The sequence below is a fragment of the Mustela nivalis genome (genome assembly GCF_964662115.1).
Source record: "Mustela nivalis genome assembly, chromosome: 13".
Lineage (NCBI taxonomy): Eukaryota > Metazoa > Chordata > Mammalia > Carnivora > Mustelidae > Mustela > Mustela nivalis.
The window spans coordinates 49,344,780-49,359,776 of record NC_139032.1 but is presented as its reverse complement, the minus strand read 5'-3'; positions in this window follow the sequence as shown (position 1 = coordinate 49,359,776).

Here is a 14,997-nt window from a genome sequence, read left to right as displayed (position 1 = left end):
TTTTAAGAACTTGTTCTTACAGGCAAGAACCAATGGGCACCGAGTAAGGTAATACTCATTCTATACAATCAAAAGAAGTCAATGACAGGCAGTGAAGAGAGTAAGCATCCATTCCAATACAAATAACAATCCTTGAACAGTTTCTGGACCTGAGCTGGAACCCACAGATTGAAGAAGAGGACAGTCCTGCAACAAACCCTGCAACACCTCAGCAGCTGTGTATTAGAGTGACTCCAAATTCCCTTCCCAAAAGGACCAATGGCCATTTACTTGTTTAAATACATATTCAGGAAAGGGAAATATACAGACATTTTGAATGAGTACAGACCCAATTCAAGAAAACGCAGAAGGGCAATCTTAGATCTTCTTCAGCCTGGGGAATCATAACTGCATCTTTCCAACCACTTTGCAATTCAACTCTCCATCTAGATCTACCCAGTCTCTCATAGTTATTTCTGTGGGCATTCCCCAGTAAAAATCCTTCATGCAAGCCTGTTTCCCAAGGAATCCCACTTAAGATGGATGTTAAACTTTGGTATCATTTGAATAAATTAGTTGAAATGCAAAATAGCTACCATTTGTATTTATCAGATCAGGCAAGGTTAAAAGATTAATATGATCCCATATTGTTAAGGATGTGAAAACAGTCATTCAGAAACTGTTAACTGACACTCAACTGACACTAAATTTCTATGGGGCCATTTAGAAAAATATATTTAAAATATATAAGCATTGATTCTAGCAATTCTCCCTTTAGAAATATATATAGAAAATTATGAAAAAAAGAGTACAGATATTATATATGTTTTTTACTTAAGCATTGCTCATGACAATAGAATTCTTTAGAAAAAAAATTTTGTTATATCCATATGTTTATATTATGTAACAAGTATTCCACAGCTACATGAGATACATGTGTATCTGTATATATTTACATGTTTATTTAAATAGCATAAGTATCTTAAGTAATTGGTAAAATATTAAATATTTGGTAAAATAAGTAAAAATATTCAGATTTATTACTATGAACCCAACTGCAATGCAGAAGCCAATATTTTACATATATTATATTATCATTTATAGTAAGATTTCAGGTTTATATGTTCTTTTTTATGAATTTCCTTATTTTTAAATGAAAATTAAGAATAAATCTATTTTATTAAAAAAAGAAAATGATTACAAATTTCAGGTATTTGTTCTAGACTTTTTGATATCACTAGCTAATTTTAAAATTCCCCTGGAAAATTCAATAAATAAATAAACAACAAAAGTAAATAAAAATTCATCAGTAAACTTTCTTATGTGATACACTTTCTTAGCTTTTACGGAGCAGGTGTGCATTATCCTTAGAATAATAAATTAAAATTTTCCTCCTACTCGGTCTTCATTCAGAATTTTATTTCCAGATTAGATTTTATGAAATACTTAGAGGGACTCATTTCTCTCTCTTTACAATCTTTTCCTTGTTCTATTTCCATTTGGACTTTTGCCTACCATCATCAGATCAAAGCTCTTACATTGAAAAAATGAGATAATTAGCATAGCAGAGTATCTGGCATATAGGAAATTTCTAATATATATTAATCACGTGGATTATTAGCAGTCACTGGAATCGTTTAACCTGGTTGGTAGGGAATAGGATGATCTTTTTGTCAGTAAAGTTTCCATGTTCCTGTCCAATAATTCTCTCTGAAATAGAAGTGCAATACAGGGCTTGATGTTCTCAGAATAATGCTCTCTTAAATCTTCCTGGCACTAACAGCATAAGTACTTACTATCAAAGCCCAAGTCCCTGCCCACACCAGTCCAGCAAGAAAATTGCTTATTGTATATATCTTTTGTGTATGTTGCTTGCCATGACAGACGGGAACAAGAAAGAAAGGGAGTTTCAACTACATCAAATTACAGCAGATATTGATAGAGTAGAATACACACACATAGTCGGGGTGATAAAGAAAAAAAATGCCTCAGTAGTTTCAGAAGGGAATCTACCTCAGTCAGACAAGCAGAAGGAGAACAGGAGTCCCCAGAGGTTATGAGGCCTGAGAAGAGATGGATAGTTTAGAGAGAAAAGTGAAGCAACATAAGAAATCAAAGAATATTTTACCGGCAGAAAGAAAATCAATGAAAATGATGAACTGCTATTCAAAGGAAATAAACTGATTATTCCAGTTTCCACAAGAAGGGAGGTGTTGCAGGTAATCCATCAGGATGAGCAGCATGTTGGAAGGAGAGGGAGGAAGCCTAGATGTGATAGTCTATCTTTCATATTCCAGCCCCAAAACAAAAATGTTAGTTAGATGTTGGAAACACAATTTAAAATTAATTTCTTTAGCACAATAAAGTCCATTGGCATGTATATATTTTCTAATTATTTTCTGTTTTTACTTTCATACTTCATAAAGGAGATTCTCTAAAAATATGAAAGATACAATAAATGTATCCATGCTAATTTTTTTAAAGATTTTATTTATTTATTTGACACAGAGAGATCACAAGTAGACGGAGAGGCAGGCAGAGAGGGGCGGGGGAAGCAGGCTCCCTGCTGAGCAGAGAGCCTGATGCAGGACTCGATCCCAGGACCCTGAGATCATGACCTGAGCCGAAGGCAGCAGCTTAACCCAGTGAGCCACCCAGGCGCCCCATGCTAAGGTTTAATAATCAAATGAATTCTCTACCTACCAAAAAACTTAAATAGAACTTTATCTATATCTTACAAGTTCTGTGAATTTTCCTCCCTGATGATGTCCCACCCCCTTCATCCCAGCAGAGGATAACCACTATCCTGATTTCCAATGTAATCATGTATTTGATTTGCTTTATAACTGTCAATTGTTAACTATATACACAAGACATGAATTTGTTCTCTTTTTAATGTAATTATGAATGGAATCAAACTGTCCATTTTCTTACTTGTTATTTTCATTCAACTGCACGGTTTTGAGATCCATACATGTTTATTGTTGGTAGTCTACTTTTTGGTATATCATAATTTATCCACTCAGTTGACCATTGAGCTTCTAAAAGTTTTTGATTCTTTCCTGATACATTAAATTTTAAGTGGTGATATTTGCACAACACTGTAAATGTAGTTAATGACACTGATGGTATACTTAAAGATGGTTAAAGTTAATTGTATATTATGTAAATTTTACCACAATAATACATAAAATATCCTATAAAGAGATTTCATTTAATGCCTGAGGAGACCCAAAATTCTTCATTCTTTTTCAAAAAAGCTTAAATCAAATTTTCCAAACAAGTAGCAAAGAAAATTAATGAAGAAGGTAGACTTTACTTTCAGTCAACTTCACTAAGATTGGAATTCCTAGGGGGGAATGTGGGTTTAAATGAATATAAGTTTTTCCCTACGCTTTTCATAAAACTGCTAAAGACTGAGAACCATCTCTCAACACTCAGATTTATTGACAAGTATCACAGCTACAAGTCCAGAGCAAATACTGTTTCCATTCTGTGCAAGAAATACACATTTTTGACAAATTCATTTTCTCTGATGAGGTAGAAGAGCACAGTGTTGATGGAGAATCTCATTTGAGCAAGATACATCTGACTCCTTTTCCAAACCTGTCATATTTAACCCCCATAATGCCATCTTAGAGATGAGAAACCTAAAGGCTCAGAGGTTAAATAATTCTTTCAATATCAATTTGGCAGTCAATAATAGAGCAGAAATTTGAATTCAAGCTTGTCTTATGCAAAAACAACAACAAAAAAACAATACAGGACAAAACCTGTGCTGTTTCCATTGTTTGCCCTGATATCTCAGAAAGACCTATAAAAGTGAGAAGGGTAATTGGCATTTGGTAAATGTGCCAGGGGCTTCCCTCATCTTGCTGCATGTTCACAACCAATATACTAAGAAGCTGGCATTAGTCATATTAAACAGGTGAAAAAAAAAAATCAAGACTCCATAAGTTAACTGTTTCAGTGTATGTCGGTGTCACAGTTTCAATTATTCTTTGTCTGGCTTGAAATCCTGTGAATATGTTCCCTCTCTGCCTACAAAACAATTTGGTATGATAATGTATTGAGATATTCATTTCTCATTTTTTTCTTCTTGTATAGCATATGTCTCACCATACAGTCTTTTTATAGTCAAATTGTTTTCTTCTTCTTGCCTTAGGATTGCATTTCTGAAAGTGAGAACACTGAGCCAGCTGTATTCGCTTCATTTAAGACCTTGCTAGCAATGCAAATTCTCCAACCCCACCTAAAATCAAAAACTCTGGTGGTAAAGCCCAGCAATCTGTGTTTTATCAAACTCTCAAGTGATTTCTGCTATACGCTAAAGCTTGTGGAAGCACTGGTATAGGGGAAGGTTCATTGTGTGCTGGATCAAAAAGAGCTTCCCAGACTGCAAAACGCTAAACAAACCGATTCCTCATTTTTGATTTCTAGAATTCTGGGCTCTTTGCTAAAATAGAAATATTGTCAATGCTAGGAAATGCATGAAGGTCTAAAGTTCTGCTAGCTATGGAAACCCATGACTCTTTGGCCCATGGAGAAGTGGAGAATCCCTTTTTGGTGCATGTTCTCTCTAATAATTTAAACTTTCCTTCCCAGCCTCCAAAAACATTACCTAAAGTATCAGAGAAGTAGAAGAGACCCTAGACTTTACACCCATATAGCCTTGACCAGTGGTAACTATTATCCTGAATAATCTCTCCAAATGTAAGTGATCATAATATAGGGGGCTGGGGAGATTCCTAGAGAGTGAAACGCAGTGACACTGAAAGTGGTGATAGAATTCAATTGAAATTAATTAAAAGTAATAGAGTGTGTAAAAAGTTTACATGTACTATAAAATTTTTTAAAGTGCCCTGAGAGGAAAAAAAAAAAAAGTTCAATACGTAATAAGGAGAACCCTTATTAACAGCACATTTGTGCCTCCCCGAAATTCTAACCCGCAATGGACAGTGTTAAGAGGTAGGGACCTTGGGAAGTAACTAGGTTTAGGAAAGGTAAGGGAACAGAGACCCCAGGAGAGTATTAATGCCTTCATAAGTGGAGGAAGAGGGTAGAGCTCATTACCATTACTCTGTGAGGATCTAAGAACACCCTGCTGCAAACCGGGGCAGTGCTCCCAGTGGACACCACATCTGCCGGAACCTTGATCTTGAACTTCCCAGCCTCCAAAACGCTGACAAATACATTGTTGTTTAAGCTTCCCAGTCCATGGAATTCTGCTATAGTGGACCACCCTGAATAGGACAATTTTAAATATCTTTGGCATCTTCCCTTTTACACTCAAATACACTTTTGTAGTAATAAGAAAAAACATAATGTTTCTTCCTTTCTTTACTTAAAAAAATTAGCTAGCACTCTTGTTGAGTTATAAATACAGAAAATATCTACAGAAAGCAAAGAAGATTTACTATTTTAGTTACACACATAAGAATTTATTTTAGGAGGAATAAAAAAGTTTTTAAAAAAATCTTTCAAATTTGAAAAGCTTAAAGATTGGTTGCTGTTTTTTGAAAGAAAGCCCAGAATTATGTGGAGAAAATGTTTTAGTTATGAAAATACCTTGGCATGCACAGAATTAAAGAACCTGGGTCATCTATAAGTATTTATCCCTGTAAGATAGGTTTTGGGCATATATTTTTATAAGTAGGTATTGGGGGAGAAAAGTACCTCTGAGCTTTGTCCAATGCTATAACTTTGATTAGTATCAGATATGCTGTCCATTCAATTTAATATCTCAATTAATAATGATAATAATAGCAATAATGACAAAATAACAAGTTTTAGCACTTTCTATGTACCAGGCATTATTTTCATTGCTTTACATTTTTTAAAGATTTATTTATTTATTTGAGAGAGAGAGTGTGCATGGAGGGAGCAATGCGGAGGGAATAAATCTCAAGCAGATTCCCTGCTGAGTGCAGAGCCCCACCCCACAGAGGGCCCGATGGACTGTGAGATCATGACCTGAGCAGAAACCAGCATCAGAGGATTAACCATCTAAGCCACCCAGGTACCTCCTTCAGGGCTTTACATTTATTAGCATGTTTAATCCTTACAACTAAATTATAGATTAATAAATAAAGCATGTTCTTACTTATTCAAATCAAATATTTCTGAAATTTAAAAATGCACATAAATAACTTAGAAATTGCTGTTTTTATATTCCTAAGTCAATTATTTACTTATTTTTCTCAACATGTAACACATATATATTAAAAGCTAGGAAAGAATTCAAAAGCAGTTATGAAATAAACTTTAGAAATAAACATTAACCTACTTGGAGTATAGCTCAAATGTAAGTAAAAAAAATTCACATTTTCAGCAAAGGCTATAGTCAGGACAGAGCTGGCAAAAAGTACAAGATTCATTGGCCCCACATCTCCAGTTATCAAGCCTGGCCTTGTCTGTAGCAAAGACCTTAACCCACTGATCCTATGTACTAAGCAACTACAATTTACAAACATAATTACTATGTTTTCTAAAACCAAAGGCTGAGAAAACTGACAGGAAAAATAATTTCCTTTTTTGACTTGTTGGTTTCCTTATATTTAATGGGTAATAGGTGTATAATAATAGATATGTAGAAACAGGTATAATCAAATTTATTCACTTAAGAAATCAACTTTACTTAAAGTAAGACCTCTTAAATTGTTCTGCAAAGTAGAGGTGTGCAGTCAATGTGATTAGAAATCGTGTTAATGAAACATAGTAATTTGGAATAAACCTTTGATTTTTACTAAATTTGCTGCAATCATTAAAACCAATACTATAAAAGGAAATTTAAGTGGAGGAAGACAGGAGGCAAAAGAGATGGTGTTATTTAATCAATATAGAATTTCAGTTTTGCAAGATGAAGAGAGTTTTAGAGATTAGTTGCATGTGAATGTAGTTAACACTACTCAATTGCACACTTAAAATGGTTAAGATACTCTCTGCCTACTTGTGATCTCTCTCTCTGTCAAATAGATAAATAAAATATTTTAAAAAACGATTTAAAAAAATGCTTCAGATAGTATATTTTACGGTATGTGTACATCATTTGATCACCTTTTTTTTAAAGGAGAAAAAAAAATAAAGGAAAGAAGTTATCTCTTTACTGCCCTGCTAGTTGGAGCTAGAATCTTTTCTCAACTTGCTATAAAGGAAAAGTGAAAGAAGAGGATAGAAGTGGGAAAACTAAAACTTTGGTAACTATTTGCAGCTATCTGTTTTAAGTATTATCACCTCTCATTTTAAAATATAAATTTAAAGTCAATATAACATTTGTTCAATCTAATGTTAACCAGGAAGTGATATAATTGATACACAAAAATGATTTTGGAAAGATCCAAGCTCTTTCTCTTACACAAGAGTCCTTTTCAAAATATCACACCAAATGCAACTCTATCAGACTAACAAAGGCTTATATTGAGTAGGTGTTCAAAAAGAAAATAATGACTATCACCTAGTTGAGAATTCAAGAACTTCAAGTATGATTGATCTCATTGACACTAACTTTAAGTCTCATGAAGTTAAAATAAATCTATCAAGAGCTTAGATATATAAGCAACCTCCCTTTATTCCCCAGGTTACCAATTTAATTCGGTTAGTCTTAATAAAAATATATCCCACACTAAAGAGGTAAGAAACACATCATCAAAAATTCAAACCCTCACTTTAGTGTTTGACAATAACTGAGATAGTAAGCTTAAAACCAAAGACTAATCTTCTCCAGGAAGATGAGTTTCATCTCAACGAAGCAAGACAGAGCAGGGACTGGACTTGGGTCCCCTCTACCCTGACCAAGGAAACCTGGAGCTCCTTGATAATAGAAACCCACTGCCTTACATGTAACAGATCTTGCAAGAATGTCCAAGCAGGATGCTTACCAAAGGAGGGACTCTACTTGGAACACTGGCAAAGATAACACAGCCAGTCTGCACTAAGGAGGACCTCAGTGCTAATCTTTCTCCTACACTTTCCCTCCTTAGAATACTAAAAATCACACCCAGAGGTGGAGATTTAACATGCTAATTAGACATGCAATGCATGAAGAAGCATTTTCTGTCCACTGCGCCAGTGCACCCAATTTTCTGTGTCTCTCTCCACCTCTACTTGCTTATACAGAACTCCTTTCCTGTCTTTGCTGCTTTAAAAAATTTCCCTGGCCTTTGCTGGCTGAGCCAGATGGAAGACCCTTTCTTTTTTGCTGTCTCCCTTGTGCTGGATAAATAAAAGCCTTACCTGGCACTGCCATTTGACCTCTGATCATCTTCTGTTGTTCAGAGAGCCCAAGGACTCATAGATAACCTAAGTGCATTTAATAATTTGAATAAGCACTAAGACAACTGTGATAACACTTGCAATGGAATAAAATAGGGAGAAAATATCAGGGAGGGACTATATAGTATATATTATATAAGCCTATTACATATACATAATATATATCTTATTGCCATGTCCCCTGTATAGCTGAGTCAAAACCTGGTCAGAGAGGACTGGAGTGCCCTCTTCTTTTATTGTTTTCCAAGATGGAGAACAGTGAACAATAGTGTAACCTTGAACTGAGATAATATTGCAGTGGAGAAACCTGTCTTTATCCTGTTTCAGAATGGAGCTAAGGAGTAGAAATATGACTGATGAAATACAGAGTTCACTTGCATGTCGAACCCAGTAAACCCTGATGCTCTCATAAATTTTCCTGAAACAGTGACTTCCACTGGCACTGCACCTGAATGACCATGGGCTGAGCTTTAAGATCAATGATATTCAGTTGAGTGACATCACCATTTCTACGTTATGTAACTCGAGTCACTGGTTACAGTAATGATGTCTGCAAATACCCTCATTATTAAAAAAAAAAATATATATATATATATATACATATATATTTGGATAATGCAAGTCTGCCAATGTCTTACTTGACTAGCAAGGGTGGATTCAGAGCTGGATGTGATGTTCCCATTATAGAATTTACTGCACGTGAACCTCAAGGACCAATGTCCATAACTTGTGAAGTATGCTACCCCAAATTTTCTCACATTCTCATGGGAAAAGAATTTCTTGATAACAATGAAGTGTCAACTTCCAAAGAATTTTGTGGGATTATGAATACATCTGCTCTAGCCATAGAGTTGCATGTGATTTATATTTGTATTATATATACCTATATATAGAAACTTATTAAAACTGTAGATCAAATGTATTGTTGATACAAATAATTACGTATGGCTTTGATAACACTGAAGTTAATCTAACTAGTTAAAATTAAAAGTCAAGACTCACAGAAGATTACCATTTTAAATAAAATCCAATATAAATTCACAAAATGGTCTTAAAATTTAACCTAGCCCTCAGATCAGATGGTCTGGATAGGGGGAAAACCATATATTTGGGAATGTTATGTGTGTATCTTTATTTAGAAAATTTAGGAAAAATATAAATTTCTGTATGTGGATTTATACTGAGATGTAGAGTATCTGGTTATTAATACATTAACAATAATAAATGCAGTTTTTTGTCTTAGTTAAGATTCCTGCAAGAAACAGGACAGCTTCAAAATAAATGATCAAAGAGAGTATTGAAGGAGCTATTTTCAAAAGGGGCAGGGGAGGGAATCTACAGAAAGTTCTGTGAATTGCCTTGAAGCTAGCAACAGCAGAAAGCCTTTGCCACTTCTGGGGCCTGAAGGTGCTAAGAAGGTGCAGGTACCAGGGCCCCCTCCATACCTTTAGGTACAGCAGAGAGAATATGATAAGGAAGCTGTAGATATAGGTAGTGAAAAAGATCAGACACAGAATCAGTAAGAAACTGCAGCTGGGCAAGGAGGGAGCCAGGGGGAAACACGCCATGACTTCTCCATCCTCCCTCTCTCCTACCTTTGACAAGCTTTTCCCACTCACCGTCTGAAAGCCAGAAGGCCATGGAACCTCACTGAAGTGGTCTACGGGACTCCGAGACTCATGCAGCAAGCAGCGTGAAGAAAGGCTGATTATGCACCTGCAGAGGCAGAAGGACAACATTCAGCATAGATTTATATAGTGCTCTTTAGATTTTCAACAACCATTCACCAAAATCCATTTAACTCAAACAGCCTTGAAAGAGAAGTAGAAAAAAAGAAATTTGAAGTTCAAGATTTTTAGAGTTTCTCAACACTGCCCATTTAATGTGTAATAGAGCCAGTAATTAAACTGTCTTTTAATTCCACCCGCAGTATTTTTCAGGCTAGTTTGGAAATCTGGATGTAGGAAAATCTAAATAGCTTAGAAGAGATGCTTTGGAATGCTTTCTCTTCTTCCATGCGGGGTCTGGAAAATACTAATGTAGAAATAAAGTGTGTAATAGAGATACGAGCTGCAAAGAAAACTTCACTAGTCATGGGTCCATTTTTTCCATAGAAGAATCATACAGATGTTGGGAGCTCTGCATCAATCTTTTAAGAGATCCACAAGTGAAGTACATGTTGGAAAACATGGTAAAGGATACAGAAAATAGAGTGCCTGGGTGGCTGAGTGGGTTAGGTCTCTGCCTTCAGATTGGGTCATGATCTCAGGGTCCTGGGATCGAGCCCCACATCGGGCTCTCTGCTCAGCAGGGAGCCTGCTTCCCTCTCTCTCTCCGCCTACCTTTCTGCTTACTTGTAATCTCTCTCTCTGTGTCAAATAAATAAATAAAATCTTTTAAAAAAAAGAATACAGAAAATAATCTAAGACCCCAAAACCCTTCCACAAGGACATAGTGGGAGCTGCACTGGGATGGCAGCACCTACATTTTGCTTTGTTAATGACAAGCGACTGCAGAAACTGACAGGAGATCTCAAGACCAGAAAACAAGCCCTCTTGTCATGTAGAGTGAGAATTCTGGCTCTCCTCCTATACAACCTAGAAAGTTCCTTGATTCAAAAGAAGTTGCCCTATACTACCTAAAGAAAGAAGTGAAATTAACAGATCCACGTGAAACCAAATAGCAGGTGCTGCTAATTTAGGCTGTACTAAATAGGTCTTTAAGGCAGCCATTAGAGAAAGATATGGTAGTCCTGGGAAGATAACATGGTTCAAGTCAAGCAAGCCCTTCAGGAAGTTCTGATTCGTTTTGATGGAGCATGGTGAGTATGATGTATAGTGTTTTGCAGTGTGTATTGGAAGCACAAGGTGTGAGGCGTCTGAGGCACATCAACAAAGTTAGAGAGCTTGAATGATAAACCAAGGCTAGTTCATAAATAATGGGAAATGAAAATTACCCCCCTCCTCATATATTCCAGAAGTGAATCCTAGAGTAAATCTCTTTGGGGACAGTTCTGCAGGTATTTTGCAACCTTAGAAACACTGAGTAGCATATACATTGCACTAACTGAGGTAGAGAATTGCTGTTTTTTAACACCACAAGCTGCATGCCATAAAGATGCTGTATCATTCATATGATTTGTAATAAATCTTTTGTATTCTTTCCTCACAATAATTTATCTGAAATAGAAGCCAACACCTTCCAGGTTACTAAGCCCAGCTATTGAATTAATTCATGAGCTGGACTGAAAAAATGGGCCATTCTTCACCACCAGGATCATGAATATTTTAATGTCTGAATAAAGTTAAAGCAACACCACTTTGTGGAGATCCCCCAGAAGAAAAAATAGAGAATTAGATGCTATAGTGGACACTCGAATTCATTTAAACATAATTGAGATAACAACCAAAAATTAAACTGATCCTTGTAGGTAGAACCAAACACTCATTTAAAAAAACCCATCATTGTTAATTCCTGAAAAATTTGGAGAATTAATACCCTCTCATGGTTTTGACCATTGTAAGGAAGCACAAAACTTTTCTAGTACTGTAGTAGGAGGGGTGAGATTTCATTGTTAGTTGAAATTTAGCATCTGCCCCTAATAAGACCAGAATTCCACCAATTCAGTAACAAAAATATGTGTACAACAATTCCCCAGACTAGGCTTCCTTAATGTAAAGAACCAGAACTAGATATGTGACAAGAAATGAATAATCCCAAATAAAACAATAACTTTTTGAAACTTTGGGCTTCTACCAACTACAACCAACCGATGACATGAAAAGGGAACTCAAGAACAGTTGATCTAATTTTTCTCTGTTCTCCAACAACTTTGTCAGTTAATTTTTACCAAAATCAGAAACCATAGAACAGCCACAGAAGACCAATGAGAAAGATGTTTGCATAGATGTAATATTTTGATAAACTATTGCTTACATCATCATCTTCCTTGGTCAGTGGAAGGAATGAGCAAGGGTATCTAACCTAACCTAGTCTCACCCATGGGAGGACACTCCTCATTTCTGACAAATAGTATCAATAAATCCTCAGCACCAACAGCAGCACCAGAAGCATGGTGATTAAATTAATCCTTTAACCCAATGATTCTCAACACTGGCTGCAAATTGGAATCACGTAGGAGAACCTGAATCAGAATTTCTAGGGTGGGAATGGAACATCAACATTTTTTTTAAAGCTCCGTATAGGATTCTAATGTGAAGTTAGGACTGAGGACTACTGCTAGTCCATACAAAGGATGCTGAAATGTGAACATGAGTTTATTTGCATGACTTGAAAATCATTGCTGGTAACTACATTTCTCATCTTCTTTCAATACCAGAGCAATGCCCTTCTTGGACTTACAAGTATTTAGTGATAATTCTTTAATTAAAACGAACATTAAATGAAAAGCTTACCATGTTGAGATATCTTAAATTTCTATTCCTGGGTGACCTTAAGCACACTAATTCTTATCACTTCTTTACACATTTGTAAAGGGGGGATAATTGTGTTTACTTTCTAGGATTATCATAAAGCAAAATGGGTTAATACATCAGAAAGTACCTAGTAAAATATTTGCATATAATCGATATCATGTAGTAGCTATCAACAAATAATGATAAATTGTAATCCTAAATATATCACTGTAGTTATAATTGCAGTAAGAGGCTTCACTGTTCATAATTTTTACTTAAAATGTATGCAACAAATATTTATTAAACATTCACCATGGCTAGGCAATGTTCTAGAGGTTGATACACAGCACTATGAACTGAAATCCCTGTTCTTCATTAAATTTCATTTTCAGGGAGATATTAACCACATACTAGATAAGGAAAAGGGCCAAAGAAGTGTGTGTGTGGGGGGGGGGGGTGGAGCACGGTGGCTTGGCGGGGAAGTATTTTTTTAGATGGGATAGCAAGGGAATACTCATTGAGGCCCTTGCAGTTGAGTGAAGACCTGAGGGAAATAAAGGAGCTAACCATGAAGATATCTGGGAGAAGGCTTTTCAGGGTGAGGTAACAGGAAGAACATGCCTGGGGTGTTTAGAATGGAGGCTCTTGTGGCAGGATTAAAATCAAGTAAAATAACAGAAGATTAGATCAGAGAAGTAATACAAATATAGGAGTGAGGTGACCATAGAAGGCCTTATGGATTGACCTTGCCCTTCTCATGTGTTCTTTCAGGTAAATTTCTATTTCCATGCTGCAGAGGAACAATTAAGAAAAGTTATGATCAAAGAGTTGTGATCAAAATATGATGTGTGTCTCTCATAGACCAGTGTATGCAGTTGCCTCAGCATGGAGACAGGTGTGTTTGAGATATGACTTGCTCCACAGTCTTTGTCCCTGTATGCTTGTGAAGGGCAGAACTCAAGTCCTCTAGAAGAAAAGCACAGTGGAAGGTAGAAATGAACTTCGGCTGTTTAACTCATTAAGAGTCTGAGTTGTTTGTTACTGCTTATAAAATACCCTGACTCATACATACTTCATATTAAGCACTTCTGTTTTCACTCTGAGTAAAATGGAAAACCAGCAGACATGCTCAAGGTAGGTGTGAAATAATTTTACTTGTTTTAGACAAAATCACTCTACTTTGTTGGGAAGAGGAGATAAGCCTTGGTCAAGAGTAAAAACTCTTGAACAGATCGAAAATGTGATTGCTGAGGTAGGGTGGCACAAACAAGTCTTTTTTTTTTTTTTTTTTTTAAAGATTTTTTATTTATTTATTTGACAGAGAGAAATCACAAGTAGATGGAGAGGCAGGCAGAGACAGAGAGAGAGGGAAGCAGGCTCCCCGCTGAGCAGAGAGCCCGATGCGGGACTCGATCCCAAGACCCCGAGATCATGACCTGAGCCGAAGGCAGCGGCTTAACCCACTGAGCCACCCAGGCGCCCACAAACAGTCTTTAAACAAAACAGAGTTTAAGTGACTCACATATCTAGTCTTAGTACCCACACTGTTTCTACCAGCGTAATTTCTACTCTCCCTTTGTCCCCACTCATTAATTGGGATGCTTTCATTTCTGTTTTTTCCTATGTTCAGTTGCCTATGATTTAATTCTTATACAAATATTAATTATAACTAAAAACAAATGATCCATTTAAAAATGCAATAATGTATATTCAGGATCTACAATGTCACAGACAATAGAGATATAAAAACAGATACAAATCTTTTTCTGTGCCATTGACCCCTCCATTTAAGGGGAGGAGCCTGAAGAAATATACATTGAGTTGCACATAATAGCATAAGTGCCAATAGGTTTGGTTTTGTTTTATAAAAACTTAAAACCAATGGTTTTTGAGAATACAGGTGCTAGAATTTGTTTAGGAAAAAGGTAAGTCAGATTATTACTGTTGACTTCATAGAACAGGTACAAACTGGGCTTTAGGGGGAAGATAAGATTTTCATAAACAAAGAGATAGAAAAGCATTTTAATAACAAAAGCATAAATATCAGTGAGTTGATCAGTTTCAGACAAAATGTGGAAACCATTTCTGAAAAAATATGAAGTTTATTAAAAAGAAAATAAAGTAAATTTTTAAAAAAATAAGAAAGCAGCAAATTATGAAGGGACTTGAATAACAGAAGGGAAAATACAGGCTGGCCGAAGAAAATGTTTTTGGTAACATAGTTTCAACATGACCAAAGGATGTTTATGATTTTAATATGGAAAGACGAAATGGGTGATTTAAAACACAACTGTGACAACATACCTGATTCAGTGTCTATATAATTTTGTCC